Here is a 21716-nt window from a genome sequence, read left to right on the forward strand (position 1 = left end):
CTCCCCCCGTATCCAAAACCTGACCTCACCGCCCCCGCAGCCTAACCCTCCCCCTTACCCCAATACTTACTGTTGGGATGCCGGCACCGGGATTCTGACTGGTGTCGCCATTCCAACAGTCGGGATAATAATTACATCCCCACCTAAGGAACAGACATGTGGGCATCATTCCTTGCCCAGGGATAGGTCCTTCTAAGCTACCACTATATGACCAGGCATGGGGACACCATTCTATGCCTAAAAATGGGTCTTCCTAAAGCACTACTATATGACCAGGCATAGGGTCACCATTACTTGCCCAGGCATAGGTCCCCCTAAGCTACCACTATATGATCAGACATGGAGCACCATTCCTTACCTATACATTTATCTTCTTAAGAGACTACTAGATAAGCAGACATGGGTCCTCCTAAGTCACCATTCTTTGCCCAAAAAATGTGTTCCTCCAATACACCACTACATGATCAGACAAGAGTATACCACACCTTGTACAGACATAGGTCTTCCTGAGCCACCACTAGATGACCAGACATAGGGGCACCACACCTTGCCAAAATATGGGTCCTCAAAAGCCATCACTCATTAACCAGACAAGAGCGCAGCACAGGGCCTCCTGCTACCAGAGAAGAACACAGAGGTGACACTCTTATATAGTGCAGCCATGAGACCAGGCTGGGGGCAGCATGTTATCCTGTTACAGGCGGTGCCCTATTCCCATCCTTGGGGCGGCCTGTACAGTGATTGGAGATGGGTGGGCACAGGGGGGAATCATCTCCCACATGGTCCTCAGCTGCCTGAGCTACGCGAGAGATCTCAGCCCGGGAGACGCCTCCACACTGGCCGGGTGGTTGTTATGAGATCCCAGTATGCGGTGGATCACAAGGAGGCAGCGCTCTCAGGCCTATGCCAAGCAGCTATCGGTCCCCCTGCTTCCCTGTCTCACACCTGAGGCCTGGACGGGCCCTCCGCTCACCTGCTCCGAGCCACCGCTGCTCACACTCCCCTCGGCCTCCTGGGCGCTGGATGTGCGGCCGGTCCCCCTGGTCTCATTCAGATCCCGACACTGGAGGAGGAGGGCAAGGAGAGGCGGAGGGAGGAGCCGGGCCCGGTATATCCCGCACGTCAGTACAGCCGGCCCCCTTCACCCAGTCACCAGCAGCAGCAGCAGGCGGCCGCCGGCCGGGCCAAGGAGTAATTGCTGCTGCAAATCTCAGTTGCTAACTCGCAACTGCTGCCAGTAAGCCACACAGGACTAGGGGCTAGGGCAGGAATCTAACTCCAGATAACGTACTGTACCCGCTGCTGCTCTGCTATCATTTATAGATGTAGTGTCCTTATGTCCATCTAATACCCTAACATTCATCCTGCTGGCGGCGGGGCTGCAAATATCTCCTGCTACCTAGTAGACGTGGACTGAGATGCCAGGGCAAGAATCTCATAATAATTTACCTGGTGTTGCTCTGCCTGGGGATGTCATCTATACATGCATTGTCATTTTATGTTACAGTAATACCCTAATCAGAGCCGTAACTAGACTTTTTGGTGCCCTGTGACAGAAAGAGCATTGGCGCCACCCCAATTTTTCAAATAGGGACATAATGCACCCAAAAAAGGGGAATGGCCTAATGGGGAAGAGAGAGGGGAGGCCAGGAGATGCTGGGGATAAAATAAGAGGAAGCTACTAGTGAGAATGATAATAAACAGAAAATTGACAGCGCCCCTTGTCCTGCAGTGCCCTGTACCATGGCACAGGCTGCACTACCCTAGTTCCTGCCCTGACCCTAATATTTCACATGTTGGGGACAATACTGCAGATCTTGGCTACTGCCTAATACACAGGGACTGAGGTGCCAGCGCAGGAATCCCATAATAATTAGAGATGTGTGCACACCCTCGTGTTTTGGTTTTGGTCAGAGGTGTGTCTAGGGGTCCGAGCACCCCTGGCAAAGTAATGGACTGGCGGTCCCCTCCCCCGATAATAAATTAATAATTCACTCTGTACTTATGTCTCCCCAGCCATCCCCCCTTCAGTCTCCCCAGCCATCCCCCTTCTGTCTCCCCAGCCATCCCCCTTCTGTCTCCCCTGCCATCCCCCTTCTGTCTCCCCAGCTAGCCCCCATGTTTCATCAGCCAGCATCTCTTTTTCTTTTATCAAGCAGCACCCCTTCTGTCTCACCAGCTAGCTCCCTTCTGTCTCTCCAGTCTGCACCCCTTCTGTCTCCCCAGTCTGCACCCCTTCTGTCTCCCCAGCTAGCTCCCTTCTGTCTCACCACTAATCCCCGTTGTGTCTCCCAGCCATCATAGGTGAAACTAGACATATGGTAATGGGTGGTCCCAGTTCCAACACCTCCCCAGAATTTATGTCACCTTCAGTGTTGCAAGTAGTACAATAAATTTAGAGGCAGTGTATGTGTGCACCCAAAAATAGGTGTGGCTACGCATCACAATGGGCATAGTCACTTGAAATAAGGGCGTCATCATGACACTCCACAATAGTGCCCCCAACTCATATTACGCCAAACAGTAATACCCCTTATTCACATTATGTCACATAACTCCACAGTAGTGCCCACAATGCCACACAATAATGCCCTTTATTCACATTATGCCACACAGTAGTACGCTTAGGGGTAAGTTTACTAAGATGGGAGTTCTATTTAAGAGGTGATGTTGCCCATGGCAACCAATCAGATTCTACTTCTCATTTATCTAGCACCTTTTAGAATATACCTGGAATCTGATTGGTTGCTATGGGCAACATCACTTCTTAATAGAACTCCCATCTTAGTAAGTTTACCCCTCATTGCACATTATGCCACACAGCAGTACCCTTATTGCGCATTATGCCGCACAGTAGTACCCTTTATTCACATCATGTCACACAGCAGTATTCTTATTGTACATTATGCCACACAGTAATGTCCCATATAAACATTATGCCACATAGTACCCTTTATTAACATTATGCCACGCAGCAGCACCCTTATTGCACATTATGCCACACAGTAATGCCCCTTATACACATTATGCCACAAGTTCCCAGTTGCGCCCCCTCCCCCCCCAAATAAAAAAAAAAGAAATAACTTGTTTCAGATGGAGTTCCTCTGTGCGCTCTGGTTCCTTGCGGAACACCCCCAATTCATCACATTGTGGGGCGTGGCCAGCACTTACGAAGGTGCTGGGCTTCCCCTAAGCTCTCCCCTCGTGGCAAATAATTGCCATGTACAGTAATGCGCCTGTATAATACATTGTGCCACACACAGTAATTCCCTTTATAATACATTATCCCCAATTCAAATTATGCCACACAGCAGTCCCTTATTCATGTTATGACACACAGTGATGCCCCTTTTACACAATGCCCAAATTAGTGCCCCTTACACAAGGCCCACAGTAGTAGTGCCCCTTATACAATGCCCACAGCAGTGGTGCCCCTTACACAGTGGCCCCGGTAGTGGTGCCCCCCATGCAGTGCCCTCATTAGTAGTGCCCCCAGTAGTAGTGTCCCCTATAGTAGTGTGCCCTATTGTAGTGCCCCCAGTAGTAATGCCCCCATTAGTAGTACCCACAATTGTAATGCCCCCCTATAGTAATCCCCCCAGTAGTAATGCCCCCTATATAGTCCTGCCCCCAGTGCTGGTGCTTCTGAAAAAAAAAATACAATTAAAATACAAACTTAGGCCCTGATTCAGAGCCGGACGCTCTGACCAGAGCGCTCGCTCTGAATCAGGGCCCACCTCCATTAATATGGAGCATCCTCCTGGACACTCGTATAGCTGTGGGTCACCACCCACAGCATATACGAGCGTGCAGGATGATGGTCGCGATGGTTTTTCAACCGCAAGGCCAGGAGTGATTTTGGCTCTATCAGAGCCAAAATCACTCCCACTGACATCACTAGTGATGTCAGTGGGGCCGGCTTCAGACGGTAGGCGTTCCCTTGGGAACGCCTCCGTCTGGCAGGCACGCCCCCGGCACGCCCACCAAAGGGGGCGTACTGTCAGTCAACATCGACAGCACGCCCCCTTTGATGAGACACTACGAGCGAAGGAAAATCCTTCGCTCGTCACGTCTCGCGCATGCGCACGCCGGAGCTCCCTCCGTCGTGCGCATGCGCAGTGCAGACCATCGACCCACTTGCGAGCGGACAGCCACTCGCGAGTGGGTCTGAATGAGGCCCTTAATACCTACCTTAAGTCCCTCTCCTGAGTCCGCTGCCGTCCGATCCGACCACGGCTCCACGGATCTATGAGAGAGACCTAATGCAAAGCAGAGCTGCGGTGGTGCCTGAGTGCCCCCGACCGCCCGCGGGACATTTAAACCCGTTGGTGGAACGCCGGGACAGTGCCTAAAAAATGTGACAGTCCTGCTAAAATTTGGATGGTTTATGAGGGCTGCGCTCTCTATGGGGTGGTGCCCCTGTTTGACCGCACTGGCCGAACACCCCTATTGCCGGCCCTGGCAACAGTGAATCAACATTACTACAAAATGTTCTAGCAACTTTACTGGAAAGAATCAGAAGAAAAAGGCCAGAGTTGTAGAAAAATTGTTTGATTCTTCATCAGGACAGTGCACCAGCCCACACAGCTCTGTCTGTGGAGCATTTTTTGGTTGAGAAACAGATTGCAGTACTAGAACACCCTCCATACTCACCAAACCTCGCACTGCGTGACTTCTTTGTTTTCCCTGAAGTCAGATCTGTACTTAAGGGAACCCTTTTTGCATCAGTTACTGAGGTAAAGAAGATAACTACTGTTGGAGACAGCTGATAGATAATGAGCTACAACAATGGTCCAATGGAAAATAAGAATGCAGCCATGTGTGGATGCAGAAGGGGAGTACATAGAAAGGGAATGGAGGTAAAATGTATGTAATATAAGTAAACATAAATTATAGCATCAGTAGTATTAGCCGCAACTTGTACACACACATTGCTGCACGTGTACTTAATTAAATTCTGTCAAAACTCTCTGATGGATAATGGATGCTAACCCGTATTTTTGGATTGGCAAGACCCAGTTCTGATGCGCGGAGTCTAACGTGCCGGTGGTATTCACCAGAGACCCCAGCAAGAAGGTTTCGTACGTAGCTGCGTCCGACACGCAGGTTGCAGCCCTCAGAATTGGTTCCCTCATACAGGTGCTGGTGTACACTGAATACGAGCTGTGCATGATGAAGGCGTATAACGTAGTCGACAAGCTGGGTCAGAACCAAACGGACAAGACGGTACCAGGGATCAGACGTAAACAGGTCACAGAGACTAGCCAAGGTCAAAACCAGAATACCAAGCGCAGAACCAGGGATGAGATGGAATCAGGTCATGAACAAAGCCAAGGGCAGGAACGAGCAGTAAAGATCACTAGGAATGCTCATGCAGGAACTTGAGGAGGTCGAAGTACCAAAAGGTACTGGTGTAGACCTCATCGGCCCCCGCTCCAGATGCCCGCGACTCTTGCTGTTTTTTATTTTCTTTAATGTACACAGGGCCTGATTCAGCAAGGATTGCACGCTAGCAGGCGCACGCACGCACCCGTCCGTTGTGAGAATATACTAATCAATGCCCAGCCCCATATTAAGCCGCCCATCTCCCTTTACTCACAGCGTGATTAGTATACAAGATAGCTTAAACATCGAGAACCATCGGACTCACACGCACAATAGTGGTTGACCTGACCTGCCGCAGGATTTTGTCCGCTTCCTGTGTACAGCTTAGGGTATGGCTGTGTATGCTGCCGCACTGCCTTAATTATGCACACCCCTATAACGGCGTTATAACGCCTGGTTCGCCTGACCACCCCCTGTCACCACCCACAAACGGCACTTCCTATCAATCAATATCAGGAGGTCCTGCGTGCACGCTGCTTGTAGTCTGCGTACCATAACACGATCGCACTGGCTAGTTCGCGCATACCAAAAACATCAGCCAAGTGCGTGCGTTCTCTCCTTTGCATTCCTTGCTGAATCAGGCCCACAGTATGCAAATTTTGTATTTTGGCTTTCCCCCACTTTGGTGAAGCCTCGTCATGGAATGGCTTGCTAAAAGCTACAAGCTCTTCAATTGCAGCAGCTCACTTGTATTAATTGCTGTAGTCGGGCCCCTTGATTCGCCACAGACATTCGTGGGCGCGATAGCGCTCGAGAAACCCTGTCACAAATTGTCGCTCTCTTGCACTGGTCATTTCTTTGGAAAAATAGAAAAAAAATGTTTTCAATATTTGAAAGTTTTAATGTTTTAACAGTTGAATTATTTTACTTAGTTGATATGTTTTTTATGTGTTCTTTTTAAAGTTTGAATGTTTTAGCAGTTGAATTATATTAATTAGTTTATTTGTTTTAAATGTATTTTCAATACTTTTTAAACCTGTGTCAGTTTATTTTCATATTTCTTTTTTCAATACGAGGACAACTTGCATTGTCCTGCACTGTCATAACATTGGCTGGGGGAGTGGGTACATTGCGGATGCAGTGGATATTAACCATTGATGGGCTAGTACATTGGTGTCATAGGGTACATTGGGGGGCAGAGGTTAAAATAAACATGGGGCAGAGGTTAAAATACACATAGGGGGTGCAGTGATTAAAATACACATGGGGCAGAGATTAAAATACACATTAGGGGTGCAGTGGTTAAAATACACAAAGGGGTGCAGTGGTTAAAATACACATTGGGGGCAGAGGTTAAAATACATTGGGGGTGCAGTGGTTAATATGCATTGGTGTGACGGGTTAATATGCATTGGGGGTGCAGTGGTTATTATGCATAGGTGGGGCAGGGGTTAATACGCATTAGGGGGACAGAGGTTATTATGCATTGGTAGGGCAGGGGTTAATATGCATTAGGGGGACAGAGGTTATTATGTCTAGGTGAGGCAAGGGTTAATACGCATTAGGGGGACAGAGGTTATTATGCATTGGTGGGGCAGGGGATAATACGCATTGGGTTGCAGTGGTTATTCTGCATAGTGGTGCAGGGCATTGGAGGTGCAGGGGTACATTGGTGGTTCAGGTTGTACAAAGAATACAAGCGATTACTCACTTTTTAATGTACAAGCCTCCGCAAGACACGATGCTGCTGCTGCTGCGTCCCACTTCCACTTCTCCCGTCGTCTGTCACAAAATGGAGGAGAGCAGTGGCCAGGGCCATCATAAATCTCATATCGTAATCGTACATCAAGCAAAACAGCGTGCAATGTGTGTCAAATCCTACACGATAGGTCGAAATCTTACTGCAGATTCAGTTGATCTGCGATGCTGATACACGACGCATCGCAGATCAACTGAACACGCAGCGGCATCGTAATTGTACTGGAATACACCACTTTTTACACGATTGGTCATTACATATAATCGAAAACAGCCAAATCGTGTAAAAAAAAAAATTGCGCCGTATATGGGCACCTTAAGGGTTACCATGAGGGCGATCACCAGAAAAGGGTAACAAGGCGATATAAAATGAGGCAGCATTCTGCTTGTTGTCCCGCGAAGGGCTCACAGGATCATAGGCCGCATTAAGCCAGCCTGAGTAGTGAATACATATCAAACCTATGAAGGTTATACCTCAGGCAACATCTACACACATGCATTGCTGAACATTCCTAGTTCCCTAGCCTCTATTGTACATATACTTGAGAGAGATTTTTCCTGCAATGTTTTTGAAGTCACTGCATTCAACTGAGATGGGGCAATTGCACTTTAGTTACTTGGGAGCTATCTTAAAAGCTTCCTGTGTTCTATGCTTTTACCTAACTGGGGGACTCAGCAAGGATCACAACTGAGATTACGCATGCAATCGGACGATTTAGGGTTCTGCACATGCGTATGCATCATAGTGTGCGTGCGCAAACCAACCACTGCAATCGCAGAGACTATACAGACCCATCACTGAGTGATTGACAGGAAGTACCGTTTATGGGGCGTGCCAGTGCATTTGAATGCCGTTGCAGGGGTGTGCATAAATTAACCACTGCATGGCCATATGCACTTTTGGCTTTCACTGCGATGAGGTTAGCAATTTCTGTGTAAGGTCTGACATTGTGCAAGTGTGTGTGAGGCTCCGATGTTACTGATGTTTTCGCAGTCTTGCAAAGTATTACGGTGTATAAGGTAAGGTGGGTGGCCTTATGTTGTGCTGCAACGGCATAGCAATCTCAGTGGATTAGCATATAATTGCAGTGAGACTGCGTGCGTAATCGCAGCCGCGATCCATACTGAATCAAGCCCTGGTTACGGTCTTGTAATCTTGAAAATAAAATGGCAAATCAAACACACAGCACAAAGTCACTGCGGAAGGACTTTGTGAACTCACAAGTCATGGGATAGATGCCTAGTATCATGTAGGACCCCCTGTAGCCCGGTGAAGTGTAGCAACTAGACGTGGCATCAATTCCACAAGTGGACGGAAGACCTCTGGAGAGATGTTGACCCATGCCATCTGGATAGCTTCCGATAGCTCCCTGATATTTGTAGGTGCAGGATCTTGGGTGCAAGTGTTACCTCTCCACCACATCCCATAAATACTCGATTGGGTTCATGTTGGACGAACGTGGAGGTCACACCATTCGTTGGAACTCTCCAGAATGTTCCTCGAACCAATTTTGGACAACTTGGAACCAATGACACACTGCATTATCCTGCTTGAATTTTCCATCATTGTGGGACTAATGAAGTCCATGAAGGGCTGCAAATTGTCATCAAGCAATGCAAAGTATCAGACCTAACCCATGCCACGTGAACACAGGGCCGGTTTTACATATACGCTGGTTACGCAGCCAAGTAGGGTGCCACCTAGAGCAGAGCGCCCTGACCCGGCCGTGGCCAGTGACATGCAAAGCCGCAGAGGTGCACCGCAGCGCTCAGGAGGGCGCCCGCCGACATCGCTGCCAGACCAGTCCCCCGCTGAGAATCCTCTGCTGCCATTGTTAAGGACAGCTTGGAGCCAGCAGGTAAATCTGAGTGGGGGGCTGTGATGAGGGGGGCTGTGATGGAGGAGTTTGTGATGAGGGGAAGTGAGAGGGGCTATGATGAGGGACTGTGAAGAGGGAATATGAGGGGCTGTGATGAGGTGGATATGAGGGGCTGTGATGAGGGAGTGAGAGGGCCTGTGATGAGGGGGATGAGAGGGGCTGTGATACCTGGGGCTGTGATGGGGAATGATGTGAGGGGCTGTGATGAGGGATGCTGGGCTGTGAGGGGCTCCATGGGGGGAATGAGTGAGCTGAGATGAAGGTCCACTGAGGGGCACCAAAATCTATATCCGCTTAACAAAAAAATTTGGCTCCGGTCGGCCCTACGTGTACAGACCCCCACACCATTATGAAACCATCAACAGCCTGCATGGGGCCTTGTTGGCAACAGGGGTCCATGGCCTCATGAGATCTGTGCCACACGTGAACCCTATCATCAGCCAGAAACAACTGGAACCCTGACTCATTAAATCATGCCACATGTTGCCAAACCTCAAGGGTCCAATTAGTGATGTCATGAACCCAGGTGAGGCACTGTGTCTGTTGTCCTAGTTTTAATAGGGGCACTGTGGTGGGTCTTCTGCTCCCATATCCCATCGACACTAAAGAACACTGTGCTGACCTGCTGGATATGCATCTGGTCTTCTGCATTGAATGTGGATGTTATTTGAGCCAGTATCACTTGTCTGTTACCACAGACACTTCTGGCCAGAAGCCGCTGGTGACGATCATTAAGCACCTGTGGTCAGCCACTGCACTGTCCACCATGGGTGGTATTGCCTTCCCTGAGGTATTCCTGGTACACATGTGACACCGTAGATTTAGGAATGTTGAATGTCTGCACAACTTTGGAAATATAATGTCCCAACAATCGAGCACCCACTATCATGCCCCTTTGAACTCTGATAATTCACGTCGCCTTGCCATGAGCAACCTAGCCGGTGTTCAACTGACTCACGAGATATCAGATTCCTGATGCAGGTCTGGGCATTTCCAAGATGTCACAATGGTGCCATCACCTACCATTAGCTTTACATTCTGCTATCAGATAGATAGATAGATACATAGATAGATAGATAGATAGATAGATAGATAGATAGATACATAGATACATAGATAGATAGATAGATAGATAGATAGATAGATAGATAGATAGATAGATAGATAGATAGATAGATAGATAGATAGACAGTTGCTCCTTTGGTCAGGCTGCGTGAGCTGAAGCTTCCTGCAGCCTGACCAGGTGCTGATTACTTAAGAGGCAAGGAATCTGCATCCATCGACGCAGACCCTGGCCTAGTCCCTCCCGGAAAACGGGGACAGCACGCCAGACACGTCAATCAATGTTTGCCTATGAAACTCAGACTGGTCTATTGTCTGGAAGGACTTCATGTTGATTTACGGTAGGTTTTTTGTCGTTTTAAAACTGACAATTAGTAACTGTGCAGATTCTAGGCCTGCTTCATTATGGATCACAACTGCAACAGCGTACACAGAACGGCCAATGCTGCGTACTGCGCATTCGCATGCTTTGCAGTGTGCGTGCACCGGCCAGTATTGCGATCATGTACGCAGATACAGAGCCATCGCAGAGTGAGTGACAGACTGTCAGCATTTGGGGGTGGTGACGGGAGTGGTTGGAGAAACGCAGGTGTGCCTGTCCGTTTGAACGCCATTTCCTGGGCGTGCATATATTAGCAGTACTCACTGCGCGCAATGAGAGTTGCAATTTCTAAGACAGATCAGACCTGCTGTAATTCTGCATGAGGGGCTGATGTTACTGATGTATACACAGCATTGCGAGGTCTTATGGATGTGCATATTTTCATAGCAGAACTGCGGGCATAATCACAGCTGCGATCATAATAGCGTTCCGTAGTCAATCAGCCCCTCTATTGTTAGAGATGAGCAGGTTCGGTTCCCTGAGAACCGAACCCACCCGAACTTGCAGATCCGAGGCGAGATCTGAGTCCGGCTCGGGTTTTCCCGCCTGACTCGGATCTCAAAGCAAGGCAAAACATCATCATCCCGTTGTTTCGGATTCTTGCGGGTTTTGGATTGTATAAAAATCCCTCCCCCTCGGTGATCGGCGCCATTTGCTTGCTGAGTCCCGGGCTGTCAGGGCTGTGCTTCATCCAAGAGGGGCTGCTGTGTCCATCCAGGCCAGTGCTGCTGTGTCCATCCAGGGGTTGCTGTGTCCATCAAGGGAAGGGGCTTCTATGTCTATCCAGGGTCTACTGTGTCCATCCAGGCTGCTGTGTCCATCAAGGGGTTGTGTCCATCTAGGGCAGGGGCTGCTGTGTCCATCCAGGGGCAGGGGCTGCTGTGTCCAACCAGGGGTACTCTGTCCATCCAAGGGTGCCCACTGTATAAAAAAATAAAAGCTAATAAATAATATAATAAAAAAATAATATATTATATTTTTTTGTGCTGTACCCCAGTGTACTATATGTATTATTTTTTTTTTACTGTGACGCTGCCTGTCAGACCGCAGTGTAATATTCATATGTATTGTTTGTGTCACTGTAAGTGGGAAACGCAGTGTATTCATAAAAAATATTGTCACACTGTAAGTGGAAAATGCAGTGTTTTCATAAAAAATATTGTCACACTGTAAGTGGAAAATGCAGTGTATTCATAAAAAATATTGTCACACTGAGTGGAAATGCAGTGTATTTGTAAAAAATATTGTCACACTAAGGGCCTGATTCAGAGCCGGACTCAAGTGGATGATCGCTCGTTCGACGAACGAGCAAGAAAATGTAAATTCAAGCGCTCGCTAGTAAGTTCGCTCGTAGGTAATCTTCCGCCCCAAAGTCTCCCAAACCCCTCCTCTAGCTAACGAACGAGCAAAATTGCGACCGTCCATCTCCAAATTTGGTTGCAGGGAACGCTCGCACAAGTCCAAACCGGAAGTGGGCCTGTCAGATTTCGATTACCTGCTCGTTCATTCTGCATACATACTTTAATCATTTCATGGCAATCAATATATTAATTAGCTTAATTGCTCTTCACATGTTTGCTATCCTTTTTTTTGGCCATTTTCAATAAACTTTATTCTTGTCCGTGTGTGTCATTTTGCCCGCAGAATACGTACGGTTTCACCAATGTTTTACTTTATAAAAAATACATGTTGTAACCAATGATCCTATTGTTTTCATGTGTTTGTTTTAGGCATATTTTAGTTTATTCATTTCTTTATTTAAATTAGCTTACGCATGTCACTGCATCAAGCCTATCATAACTCACATTATATTTTTTAGGCTGGAGGACACATGACTCATACAATAACCAATAGAATGGTTCCTGTTAATTTACCAAGTACATTAGCCAATCAAATTTTTTCTCTGGCCTTTATTAAAACTGTTTGGTGTTAAAAAAAATCATTGCCATCATGAGAGCCTCCGCGTTTACCAGGCGGGAGCTTTTGGTGCTAACGGAGGTGATGGACCGGCGGATCACCAGCCAGCCTCCCCCCATCAGCAACCGCCAGAAGCGATCCGCCTATGTGGAGGTTCGCCACCACCTGCGCTCCTTCGGCTCACGCGGAAATATCGGGCAGTTTGAGCGCAGGTGGTCGGATCTGCGCTGCCGCATGCCACGCTTGCTGGCCTGTTTTCGGCTGCGTATAGCTGAAAGTAAGTATTTGTTTGGTTATTTTCTTGGCTTTTTTTGCGGCCCTATCTGCGTGTGCATGTTTTCAGTATAGCCCTGTTTGTTTATTGTGGTCCTATCTGCGTGTGCATGTTTTCAGTATAGCCCTGTTTGTTAATTGTGGTCCTATCTGCGTGTGCATGTTTTCAGTATAGCCCTGTTTGTTTATTGTGGTCCTATCTGCGTGTGCATGTTTTCAGTATAGCCCTGTTGGTAGTTTTTGGACAGGCCTGCGTGTGCATGTTTTCCATTTTTAAAATGTTATAACATTTGTGGAGTTGTTAATTTGTGGCCAAACCCCCCCCCCAAAAAAAAGACTAAACAATTTTCAAACCTCATTTAGGGTCTGAACGCAGAAGCCGGCCTCGCCGCAGTAGCAGACGCCGGGCTCGTCCCCTGAGTCCGACTCCCAGCACAGCAACAACTCCCCAACCTTCCCCCAATTCCCCCTCCACCCCTGACCGGCCACTACCTGAGGCCCCTACCTCTGGAAATTTGCCCCATCACCAAAATTCACCCTCCACTCCACCCCCCCCCTCTCTTTTCTTCACCCTCCACTCCACCCCCCCTTCTCTTTTCTTCACCCTCCCCTCCCCCCCAGCACTTTTCATCACCATCCAGCAGCACGGAGATCTCCCCTCCGTGTAGCCCCCAGCACTGGCCCACCTCCGAGGAGGAGGAGGATGGAGGGCCTCAAAACAACCAAATCCCAATGACCGGTATGTTTCCCTTTAATTTTTTTTATTTTTATAGTGGAGAAATTTTTAATTTGATAGACAATGTCTTGGATTTTTACCACTGATACATATCACACATGTCCAAACACTCATACTTGGGTAGTTATTGTTTACCCTAACAAGGGTACTTCGTCCTTTTTGTGGTCGCCTTTTTGTGAGTTCATTTGTAATTTAGTATTTATACCATCTTTGTATTTGCCAGTACTTTGTTTTTTTCATCACAACTGGATCTTTGTTTAACCTAGATTTATTTGTTTAGTTTGTTTTGTAAACTTATAATGTAAGGTGTCATTTTATTAAGTTTCTTTTTTGTTTTTTCCAACAGAGGACCAGAGGCGGATGCATTCTCTGCAGGAGGGATTGGCCGCCTTGCGTGGGCACGTTATTCAAATGTTAGTGATCCTTGACCACATGGCGGCGGCCCTTCGGAGCTGATTTTTTTATTTTGCTTGTTTGTTTCTTTCCAAAACTTTGTTTCTAATTAAAATTTCGTTGGATTTTAACGAGTCTCATTCCTTGTCTGAAACAATTACATTGTTTAACCTTCCATAAGTCGACTATTTGATCATGTTCTTTAAAGTAAGGTCAATTATATTGCACAAAGCGCTAGTAAGTATGTAAGCTGCCACATTAAACACCTCACCATACCAATAGGTTATTAGAAATTCAATCATTTTCTGGTTTTTCTTTGGGTGGGTAATGTAATTTGAAAAATAAACCTGCTTAGGCCTAGTTTTGAAAACCTACTGATTCAACATAATACCTTTGATGTTTTTTGAAAGCCACAAAGCATGTTCAAAGACTTAAACATTTCACACATTACAGGATTAGGCATTACGAAAGGTGGCATATTTTGTGCCAGGTTACACGTGATTCGAATTTTGAAAAAAACACTCTTTTTAACGGCAAACCAAATTTTAATACACACCAAACACATACAGAAAGTGAATTGTGACAAGCAATTCACACAGTGAAAAGACACTCCAAAAAACAACCAACACCAAAAGCAAACAACAAAAGAAACAAGAACTGATGAAATAAGTAGCAGGCCAACATAAATCCACAAATGAGGCGATGAAATAATTGATTCCAAAGTTAGATCCAATGTGGCCACATGTACACAATTTAGTGGAGCAGGTAGTAGGCATCGTTTTTTCGAGGTTTGTAAAGGAAGACAAGAAAAAAAAAAATTAAAAAAGGCACATTACAATCGGACATGTCGACATTGCGTCAATTAAGTAAATGTTTGACAATAATTACCTGAAAAATCTGGCCACCACATCATCGCATATGGCCCCCCCACATTCTGACCTCTGACCAACCTCGGGGGGGCCATCCTCAGGCAAGGCATCCTCGGGCTGCATTGGGACACCACTCCTTATGGCGATGTTGTGAAATATCCCACACAGGACCACAATTTTCGAAACCATATCCGGCAAATACATGAGCTCGCCACCAGAGCGGTGGAGGCATCTGAATCGGCCTTTTAATAAAAGGCCGATACAGCGCTCCACCACTTGCCTGGTGGCTGTAAGTGCGGAATTATAATCACTTTGTGGCCCTGGTGTGGGAGCCAAATAAGGAGTGAGCAGCCAGGGCGTGCAAGGGTAACCACTGTCTCCTGTGAAAAAACAAAAACAAACATCAGGACCATTGTGTACCAAGCTTTGCATTGGTTGCCACAGAAGGTGTCAACTTACCCAGAAGCCACGCATCACCAGCTTGTAGGTTGTCTAATTTTTGCCAAATCCCTGATTGCCGGATGACGAAGGAATCATGTGCACTCCCGGGGAATTTGGCATTCAGGGACAGGATCTGGAGGGAGGCATCACATACCACCATTACATTCAGTGAATGAAAGTGTTTTCGGTTCCTATAAATAGCCTCCAGCCTTGCAGTGGTATGTGAGTGCCATCCACAACCCCTATGATGTGTGGGAAGCCAGCTATTTGGTAAAAATTGGCCTTCGCCACACTAAGGAAACCCATATCCACTGGCATTTGAATAAAATTATGGAGGTGTTTAAAAATGGCCTCCATCACTGCCCTCAGGATCCTTGAAAAGGAGGATTGGGAGATTCCGGCAACTATTCCCACCGTGGTTTGAAAGGATCCTGAGGCACAGAAATGTAACACCGACATTAATTGCATAAGTGGTGGTATTGCTGTAGGACTGTTAATTTGCCATTCAAGATCACTCTCTATTAATGAGAAAGTGTCTAGGATGATTTGTGGAGGAAGACGGTATCGTCTTAAGACCTCATCATCTGGCATTCCAAAAAGGGTGACATGTGTTCTATATATCTTGGGCCTTGCACGCCTACGAGGCCTACGCCTGGGACGAAGTTGAGGTTGGTCGGGTTCGGGCAACATGGCCAAGATAATACGACCAACATCAACCTGAAATGGTAAGCCAGGTAGTTATTGTTTGAGACAAATGTGAATTAAAAAAACAACTTATCTTTTCCAATCAATCCAAAGACGCTTACAGGCCGCGGTATTGTCATGATTTGAAAATCCTACATTTTCAAAGTAAAATGTAATTTTAGTTTGATTTTTATTTAAACAATTATTCGAAACACATTTTTAAAAACAAAAATATATGGAAGGGAGCACACATTAGTTAGGAAATGCACGCTACATTTACAGTTGTCTTCAATATGGGATCAATAAGTCCCTTTTTGCGTTAATATCGAAATTAGGACGTCATTATCTCAGGTTTTACTTTTACACCGTAGTCAATATCAAAGACTTATCGCATTTTGGAAAAGGCAAAGTGATAAAACGGGGATAAGTTTGCACCATTGAATAGGTGTGGCAAAAAAGTGCTGAATTGGGGTTTAGGGGTGCAGACTTTACAAAAATAGCCTGCACCCCTGAGATTGACATTTAACAAAGAACTGTGTAAAAAAAATAAAAAATGGGCCACCACCAAAATGAAAAAAAAATTTGGTTTGAAAAAAAAAAAAATGGCCAAAAATTGTTAAACAATAGGCAAATAGGTTCAGGGCTATTCTGCATGTATGCGGCAGGTGTTTTGAAGAATACAATTTTAGCGGCAGGTGCACAAATGCAGAATTTCAAAAAACTTACTTTAGGGACACCAAAATATGCTAGGACCCATTTTAATGTCCCCCAAATTTGATGGGACCACTTAAAATCTTTTCCGAAAAATCCTAAGTGCTCTTCTGCATCACTTGCTCAATGTCGGTAAAAAAACACCTGCTGGTGTTTGGCGTGTCCAACATGGATACAGACATGCCCGACTTTGCGGCTCCTCATGTTGTCCCAGGTAAATGTTGTTATGTTACCAACTCTGAAATATGTTTGTGACAATATGTAGATTCTAATGTTACTCTTTTCTCTTTTTTCTCACAGAGACACAGGCGGATGAGTCTGCTCCAGAGGGGAGCCTTGGCCGCAGAATTTCTGCTGGCTCTGCAGGGGAGGAAGCAGTAGATCCGGCTGGGGCCCCTGCAGAAGCCAGTCCAGGGCAATCCCCCTCGCAGGCAGTGGCCCTCCTCATGGATCTCAATTTTAAATCGGATCACCACACGGAGATTCTGCTGAGGATGGACGCCAGTCTGCTACGGGTGGCGGAGGCCATGGAGCAAAATGCTGCGGCCAACGTGACCATTGCTCAGGCCCTGGCCGAAAATACCAGGGCCAACATCAGAATTGCCAATGCCCTGGAGCAGCTCGTTCGCCAGCACATGGTGGAGCCGGCCTCCCTTCCTGCCGGAACATCAGGATCCTCCACCTCTGGCACAACAACAGCCATCCCTCCAAATGTGCCTAGCCCTGTGCCTAGTCCAGAGGCCACAACATCTGCCTCTGGACAGGCCAGCCAAAGGACATCCCAGACCCGGTCAGGCTCCCACCCTACCCCGGCCAAACGGCCCAAAAAGCGATGACAGCACTGGCTAATTTTCCCACAATCCTTCTGTGCTTGCCCCATATTCCTTAAGGGCCAAAACTTCCCTCTCCTTTCTTGTGAATTGTTTTTAATGTGTGTTATTTTATTTTTGGCAAATGCCACTATTGTTGTGTTTTTAATTTTTATTTACAATTTTGTTACGTTAGCCAGAGCTGAAATCTGGCAAATGCACATTAGATAAAAAAAAATGTGTCTAAAAAATAAAAACATTTGAAAATCTGCTCCATTGTATTGTGACATTATTCTAAAAATGGTTTATAGGTAATCCCGGCCAAAAACAAACAAAAAACAAAAAAAACCCCATTATTTTGAATTCAGATTCCAAAGGGTTAAAAACCATTTAGGAGTTTTAAGGAACACTTTGCAAAAACAAAATGGATGTGATTTTTCATGGCCCATTAAAAATGTTGCAAAAACATAAACATGATGACAATATTGTTGCAATAACACAAAACCAAAAATAAAATGCAAAAAAAAAAAAAAAAATTGGTACGCTAATTGATTGTCTAATCCAGAAATTAGCAGCTGAGTATTTCACCTGCGTACGGGTTTGGGCTACTAAAAAAAAACTATTTGCGAAACACATTACAAGCTGGTTTTCAATTCTAAGTTGATTGTTTTTCTGGCAAGAAATGATAAATCGATTAAACATCGAAGAGGCACGGGAAGGAGGACGAGACCATCGTCATTGTGGTAGAGTATACCAGACCACAAGCTGTGCGAGCAGGTGGAACGGAAAGTGGATCAGACAGTAACGTATCACTTGTTCCGTTCACATTGGCCGTTCGCATGAGATAATTTATGTACGCCCAAAAAACGCCTCGACACGCCTGCGTTTTCCCATCTCCACCCCCGTCAACGCCCAAAAACGGCCTGTTTTGTCAATCACATTTGACATATCACTTCTTGTTCGCTATTCGGCGAACGACTAAAAAAAAGATCGCAATCAGCCGTACGCACATGCGCAGTTTGAACCCGGCGCATGCGTGGTTTCACAACATCGGAACGCTACGAGCGTACTGCCGCTTACGAGCGGCTCTGAATGAGGGCCTAAGTTCAAATCGCAGTTTATCATAAAAAATATTGTGACACGGTTAGTGGAAATGCAGTGTATTCGCAAAAAATATTGTCACAATGTAAGTGAAAAATGCAGTGTATTCATAAAAAATATTGTCACACTGTAAGTGGAAAATGCAATGTATTCGCAAAAAATATTGTCACATTGTTAGTGGAAATGCAGTGTAGTCGTAAAAAATATTGTCACAATGTAAGTGGAAAACGCAGTGTACTCGTAAAAAACATTGTCACACTGTAAGTGGAAAATGCAGTGTATTCGTAAAAAATATTGTCACACTGTAAATGGGAAACGCAGTGTATTCATAAAAAATATTGTCACACTGTACGTGGAAAACTCAGTATATTCGTTAAAAATATTGTCACACTGTAAGTGGAAAACGCAGTGTATTTGTAAAAAAATATTTTCACGCTGTAAGTGGAAAACACAGTGTATTCGTAAACATTTTTGTTACACTGTTAGTGGAAAGAAACGCAATGTATTCATAAAAAATATTGTCACTCAGTTAGTGGAAACGTAGTGTATTCATAAAAAATATTGTCACACTGTAAGTGGAAACGCAGTGTATTCATCAAAAATGTTGTCACACTATTAGTGGAAACGCAGTGTATTGGTAAAAATATTGTGACACTAAGTGGAAACGCAGTGTAATCGTAAAAAAAATAGTCACACTGTAGGTGGAAAACACAGTGTATTCATAAAAAATATTGTCACAGTGTAAGTGGAAAACACAGTGTATTCATAAAAAATATTGTCACACTGTAGGTCATTGTTACCGCAGTGTAATATTTAAAATTGGTACAAGTTGACGTGTGTGCTGTACCCCACTTCATTTATATTTGTTATGGAGAATGATCAGTTGAGACTGCAGGAACCACATACTAGTGGTGGAGCTACTGCCAGCAGGCCCGCCAAGAGCCGCGGCAGGCCTGGGTAAAAAGGGGCGTGGCCTAATCGCAGGATTCGTGGCCACACCCCCTTTAAAACGAAAAACATGTTTTGCGGTGCTGTGCGAGCTGGCAAGGGGGGCGCTCTGGGCCCCCTCAGCCTGACGTATAACCAGTCCCCCACTGGTTATCAGCTTGATCACTCCCTCACAGGCATAGGAGACTGCTGTGGCTGCTTCTTAGCAGCCGCGAGCAGTCTCCCAGTGCAGCCCAGCACACAGCAGCATGTGCTGGGCTGCTGTGATGTAAGATGGGAGGGGGGGAGTGGTGCCGGACCCGGACCCCTGCAGCAAGCCCGCGCCCAAGTAATTAGTACCCACTCGCTATGGCATATGAACCAACCGTGTGCTCAGAAAAGTCACAGATCCTCGAGGAGAGTCCAAGTATATCCGCGGTTGCCATGTGTGAGCCGGACCTTTCTAATACTGTACTTGAAGAGGATCCTCTTTCCAACATTTGTGTGCCCTCTGCAAATGTGGGGATGAGTAGCACAAGTCAACATACTGATGTAGAAATCGAGGATGCTTCTGTGGAATTGCACCAGGAGGATGAGGAGAATATTTCTGTAGTTGGTACTAACAAGGATGATGAGGATATTGATGATGATGAGGATGTTGATGCCGAGGATGTTTGTGTAAAAACTGTAAATCAGGCAAAAGTTGTTGTCCATGGTGGGAAAAAGCCCATTGTTGTCATGACCAAAAAATCCACTTCTCATGTGTCTAATTATTTCCACCCAAATCCGGACAACAGGTGGAGGTAAGGACCTTAACCATCTAGGAACCCCCTCCCTTTTACGTCACCTACAGAGCATTCATCAAATTGAAAAGGGTTTTTCAAATTCAGAACCTCTGGCTAAAAAAATTAATAACAATCAGTCCAGTGTCACCTAGCTGCTCCCTTCTTTCTGGATCCAAGCGCCTGCAATCTCCACCACCAACACCTGCATCATCATCAACGTCCTCAATCGTGATCGGAAGTAGTCCTGCATCCAATATCATAAGAATGACTGACTCCTATCCGTGGTTCCTCAGAAAGATACCTGAGTGCTATGCCTGTTGCTGCTGCTGGGAGTGGAGCTTCATCCCAGAAGGCCACCAGGAGGAAGAACACTTTTAGTTTAACCAAACAATTGACTGTCAAACAATCCTTTGCAATGGGGAACAAGTATGACAGCAGACACCCAGTTGCACAGTGGATTACTGATGCCATAACAGCTATGCTGGCATTAGATGTGCATCCAGTATACGCCATTAATGCAGTGGATTTTAGACAGTTAATTGAGTTCCTGTGTCCCCACTGCCATGTACCTTCTAGATTCCACTTCTCTAGAATAGCAATTCCCAATCTGTACAAGGATATAAAAAAAACCTTATTAATGTCCTCAGAAATGCAGTTGTACCCACTGGCCACTTAACCACAGATATGTGGACAAGTGGGACAGGGCAAACTAAAGATTACATGACTGTGACAGCCCACTGGGTAGGTGTATTGCCTCCAACAGTGCAAACAGCATGTCACAAGCCGCCGCACCGCTAATGCTGTGCAAAGCAAATGCCGGGCCAGCATTAGCTTAAACTCCGCCTACCTCCTGCCCATCATTCTGGGATCGGCGCAGATTGGCCCCTGCGTACATGACCTTCTCCTGTGAACGCTGCTCCGATGCCGCTGATAGCGTTTCACGTGTTTCCAGTTCTGGCATTGTCTCCTGTCTTCAGTCGAGTATCCAATTCTCCTGCCTGTCTTGTATAACTGCCATTTGTGTCATCTGGGCAGCACGGTTCATTTACTACCTACCAGCCATTTGTGTCATCCGGACGGCACAGGCCGCAATCCAGCGTCCTCAGTACACAAGCCAGTGTACCCGCGCTTGTGTCAACCCGGCGGCACAGGCCGTAATCTAGTGTCCTCAATGCACAAGCCAGTGTACTCACGCTTGCGTCAACCCAGCAGCACAGGTCGCAATCCAGCTTCCTCGGTGCAAAAGCCAGTGTACTCGCGCTTGTGTCAACCCGGCGGCACAGTTCGCAGTCCAGCACTGGCGGCTTGTGTCAGCTCGGCAGCACTAGTCGTAATCTAGCATACTTCATCTGCTACAGCAGCCAGCCAAGGCACTTCCAGCCCTCAAGGCTGCTACTGGCCCAAAGGCCGCATCTCATCTTCAGGCCCACAGGCCACAGCCAGCCAAGGTACTTCTAGCCCTCAAGGCTGCTACCGGCCCAAAGGCCGCATCTCATCTTCAGGCCCACAGGCCACAGCCAGCCAAGGCCACATCTCACACTACAGATCCAGACTTCAGCCACTCCAAACATATCAGTGGTTTACACTGCTACACGGCCGCATCTAGCCAAGGTTATACTGGCCCTCAAGGAGTTTACGGGACAATTTCCTACAAAGTCTCACC

General features: G+C 46.4%; 1 protein-coding gene across 1 annotated transcript in view; it reads right to left on the minus strand.

The window, feature by feature from the left end:
* The window catches only part of LOC148442740 (kinectin-like), a gene marked incomplete at its 3' end in the record, with an annotated part of 175896 nt that extends 174759 nt beyond the window's left edge, over window positions 1-1137 (minus strand). The window contains exon 1 of the mRNA XM_088463544.1: window positions 974-1137. The remainder of the gene's footprint in view (window positions 1-973) is intronic.
* Between the last annotated feature and the right edge of the window lie 20579 nt (window positions 1138-21716).

This window comes from Taudactylus pleione, unplaced genomic scaffold (assembly GCF_031769625.1).
Source record: "Taudactylus pleione unplaced genomic scaffold, aTauple2 ptg001400l, whole genome shotgun sequence".
Taxonomy (NCBI): domain Eukaryota; kingdom Metazoa; phylum Chordata; class Amphibia; order Anura; family Myobatrachidae; genus Taudactylus; species Taudactylus pleione.